Source organism: Ictalurus furcatus, chromosome 24, assembly GCF_023375685.1.
Source record: "Ictalurus furcatus strain D&B chromosome 24, Billie_1.0, whole genome shotgun sequence".
Lineage (NCBI taxonomy): Eukaryota > Metazoa > Chordata > Actinopteri > Siluriformes > Ictaluridae > Ictalurus > Ictalurus furcatus.
In genome coordinates this window covers 18,195,774-18,200,873 of record NC_071278.1, presented here as the reverse complement: position 1 = coordinate 18,200,873, position 5,100 = coordinate 18,195,774, and positions in this window count along the sequence as shown.

Genomic DNA, 5,100 nt, shown 5'->3' with positions numbered 1-5,100 from the left:
CGCGAGAGAGGAGGGGTCGCGTGTGACGTCATCACGCACAGAACACGTGCATACAAAAATCATTATTATTATTGATAATAATAATAATAATAATAATAATAATAATAATAATAATAGTTATTGTTGTTATCACATCAAGCAAAATTTTTTACATCTAAATAAATGTTATACTCAGAAGTTGTGTGTGTGTGTGTGTGTGTGTGTGTGTATGTATATATATATATATATATACACTAGCAGTCAAAAGTTTGGAGACACTTGACTGAAATGTTTCTCATGATCTTAAAAATCTTTTGATCTGAAGATGTATGATTAAATGTTTGAAATCGGTGTTGCGGACAAAAATATAATTGTGCTAACATATTCATGCCTTTCATTAGAAAACTGACATTTTATTTACAAAAAAATATTTATTTATTTTTATTGGATGACTATATATATAAAAGAAAGAGAGAGAGAGAGAGTGAGAGAGAGAGAGAGAGAGAGAGAGAGATACACACCAAACAGCCATTACATTAAACCCACCTGCCTAATATTGTGTAGGTCCCTTAAACAGCTCTGACTATCGAGGCATGGACTCCACAAGATCCTGTAAGTTGCGAGGTGGGGCCTCCATGGATCAGACTTGTTTGTCCAGCCCATCCCGCATATTTTGGGATGTATTGGAAATTGTGTGGAAATTTGGAGGCCAAGTCAACACCTTGAACTCTTTCTCATGCTCCTCAAACCATCCATGCCTGCACAATTTTTGCAGTGTGGTAGGACACATTATCCTGCTGAAAGAGGCCACTGTCATTAGGGAATACTGTCATGAAGGGGTGTACTTGGTTTGAAACAATGTTTAGGTAGGTGGTATGTGTCAAAGGAACATCCACATGAACGCCAGGACCCAAGGTTTTCCAGCAGAACATTGCACAGAGGATCACACTGCTTCTGCCAACTTGCCTAGTGCCTCCTGGTGCCATCTCTTCCCCGGGTAAGCATCACACATGCACCCGGCTGTCCACATGATGTAAAAGAAAGCGTGATTCATCAGACCAGGCCACCTTCTTCCATTGCTCCATGGTCCAGTTCTGATGCTCACATTCCCATTGTAGGCACTTTCGGTGGTGGACAGGGCATGGGCACTCTGTGGCTATGCAGCCCCATACGCATCAAGCTGCGATGCACTGTGTGTTCGGACACTTTTCTATCATAGCCAGCATTCTTTTTCAGCAATTTGTGCTACAGCAGCTCTTCTATGAAATCAGACCAGATTGGCAACACTCTAAAAAATGTTCTACCCAAATGCTGGGTTAAGCCTTTTGGGTCATTTAATTAGGTTATTTTCTCAGTCTCTTTCCAGTTTTTGGGTAGTTTTGTGTAACCCAACCATTGGGTTAATGGCTGGGTCATTTTCAGTGACAGGTGAATCAATGCACCCCTCCCCCACCCGACGCATCAGCCCAGCTCCTTGGATCAAATCAACTCAGTTTGAATTTGCCTCAGGTGGAAGTAGTGGTTTTTGAATTGAGGAAACCAAATGACCACAGGTAAGTTAGCGTCATCATCCAACTCTGAACTCGCCTCAAAGTGAATGTTTGTTGCTTTGAGCTTTTGATTGTGACCACGGAGTCGGAGTCCTGAGATTGATGAAACCTAATGACCACAGGTAAGTTAGCGTTCATCACTACTTAGAGTTAACGCTGCTGAAAATGCCCGGCCGAGTTTGTGATATTTAGACAGGGAGCTCTCGAAAACGTATTCATTGGACAACAGTAACTCAGCAAGTGATATTTAACTTTACCTATCACAATGGCTTCAAAAGTAAATATCATGTACTGCTTCCTCAGTGTTGGCGTTACACTACTAGTGAAATATGGGCTGAGGTTATTCTATAATTCTCTGGGTCTGCATCTTATCTGAGGTTCTGAGAGTTAGGGTTAGCTAGCTGGATGCTGTCACCAATCACAGTAGGGATGAGTGATGCTAACCTAGACGCTCACCTGAGTTGATAACATTACTTTAGCATACAGCTCGCGGTAATGTTAGACATTCCTGTTCCCTTTTTGAAAGTTAACGTTAGCGTAGCATTACAGCTGTTCACCATGATGTAATCAGAGAGCGGGTTAACGTTAACGACATTTAGCAAGTGTTTTGGACGAGGCAAGCTGTAGTAATTAGCATTAGGAGGTTGGGTTAGAGCCGTGTTTCTTCATGTATTGGGTGAATGTTAATGCTGGTTAACAGGTGCAGACAGTCAGTGGCTAACAGAACTTAGCTGACTCAGTAATGTCGAGGCCAAAGGTTCTTCACAAGGTTAACGTGACAGAAAGACAGGATGGGGTTTAGGTTGTAATTCGTTCCACTATCGCTGTAATGTTGATCGACTTAATTAGGTTGTGCAAAAAAAAAATGGGCGGTGATGTGCTAAAGGCTGGAAAATAAATATTATCTAGTCAGCTAGATTTTCCTGGTGAGTCTACAGCGCCATTTTATTCATCAGGAGAGTGGAGGCCACATTCCAAAATTACACAATTTGGGATTCTGTAACGCAATTTCTCAGTTAATCTGTTGTCCATATTTTGTAGCTAACAATTCACCAACAATCTTTTTGCTCTTTTACAGCTTTTCAAATGGAAGCGAGTAGGACTCTTGTCTTCCCAGTTGGCAGGGAGATTTGTAAGAATATTCATCAACTCCAATTCTTACATCTGTCAAATGTTTCAATGATTTTAATAAATGTCACTTGAATTTCATGCAACTGTTCATTTATTTTGGGAGCATTTTTGTAGAATTTTAGCACACTAACAAATTGCATTTTAGGAGAATTGTAGGGGAAAAGTGTGCACAACACATCTCTGTGTTATTTTTGTGTTATTTTTTAACACATCTTTGTGTGGAAATGTTTAACACACAGCATGTGGTAAATGTACTAGCACATTGTTTGTTTGTACTAAAAGCAGCACAAAACGTGTCGTCCTTAACTAGACACGCAGGTGTGTTAAAAATTAACACATGATTGAATGAAGGTTCATATCGATATATTTACCCATAAAGCCATTACTGTACATTAGAAAAAGCATAAATGTGTGATAACAGTCCAGTTTATATGACATTAAATGCACCGCTATCTTCATTAGCTTTGGCTTACTTGTTTGTAATGCCCAGTGGATCGTAAGTTGGTTACTCAGGGTTTTTTTTTTTGTGGATGTTTTTAAACGTCTCCTTTGATCAAAATCTGACGTTTTGGTCTTAAATATATGGCTTATTTTAATCATTTACTTCAGGGTCTACATATAAACACCACTTTCTGAACACCTTTTTGTGTATAAATAAAGGAGATACCATGCTGACATATTTGTTTATGATGTGGTATATTTGACATCTTCAAAGGGTAAAAATAACCCTGAAAATATTAACCCATTTCTGAAATAAAATTAACCCAACATTTTTGTAAAAAATGAAACCATCCTTTGGGTTCAAAAACACCCATTCGTTGGGTTAAAATGAACAACCCAAGTGGATGGGTTAGTTTAACTCAAAATGTGTTCTGTCCTATATCTACCCTGCCGTTGGGTTAAAAATAACCCAATTTGGGTTCTTTTTAACTAAGTGTTTTTTTATAATGTAGCTTTCGCTCCCCTGGAGCATCAGTGAGCTTTGGGTACCCATGACCCTGTCACCGGTTCAGCGGTTATCCTTCCTTGGACCACTTTTGCTAGGTACTAACCCCTGCATATCAGGAACACCCCACGAGACCTGCTGTTTTGGAGATGCTCCAGCCATCTAACCATCACAACTTGGCCCTTGGCCCTTGTAAAAGTCGCTCAGATCCTTACACTTGCACATTTTTCCTGCTTCCAACACATCAACTTCAAGAATTTGCCCTCTGTTATATATTCTTAATAAACTTGAGTGGTGATTAATATTGCATGGTCTTGCTTTCCCCTGCTATCCAAATGATAAGATTAGGGGAAAAATAGGTGAATTGGGGGGGACATATGGATGTTCTTCAAAAATAAAGATTAAGCTTAATTAATGATTTGAGGGATAAATGTAAACTCGACATCTCACTGACAGTTTCACTTTGTGTCAGTTGGACTGGTTTCTTTAGGGATATGTTGTTGTTTTTGTTGTTGTTTTCTTTTATTACTGATATAGTTATGATGCATGTTATGAAGATGTTCATAAATTTACAATGTACATTGCAATGTATTGCATAATTAGTTAACTGGAGAGAACTTTTAATGCACTTCACCTGATTTTGTGTCTTGGGGAAAAAATTATGTATTAATCAAGTCTGACAAAGCAATGGACGTGTTTCATGTTTCTTAATTATTAAGATGAAAATGCCCCACAACATCTTCACCTTAATCTTATGGAGTTGTAGCCCATTAGTTTAAAAACAAAGAATTTATCATATACCATGTAGCTTTTGAGACACCCTGGGTTTTGACCATAATCTCTTTAAATTTTAAAGTTAGCAAAAAAAAAAGAAAAAAGAAAAAAATACCTTCAATTTCTCAAATATGAGAGTTTTGGGGTGCTGGGATTTTAACCAGGTACCTCTTAGGCCTCTTTTGATAACTTCATCAACCATAATTAAAATATTATACCAGCTGTCACAGATAACCTACCCACACATGAACAGAAAAAGGTTATATTGTAAAGCGGCTAGGTCTATCTCTACTTCAGAAATATCTCATCTCAAACATTATCAGCTCAACTCACATATGACAGTAGCACACAGGAGTGAAGTCACATGTAAGATTAGATAATTCATAGCATAGAGGGGTGCCTTACAGACACAGCAGTTAATTAATAACAAAACCACTCATAAGAATCTGAACCTGACTTGAAAAATGTCATCTGAACCAAAGGTTTTAGTCAGAAGAATGCTCCAAATCCGAATGCAAATGTTTTAACAGCTCTAAATCCTTAACCTTTTGACCGATCTGGAGTCTACCACAGGTGAGCTGCAGGGTGTGGCTCTGATACGGCAAAACACATTTTACAAACCCTAGCCAACAAGGGCAACAAGGGGGTTTCTAGAAAAATAACTATTTCTATATATCTATTTTGAGAAAAATATATTTAAAGAAATATTTAAAAAGACAG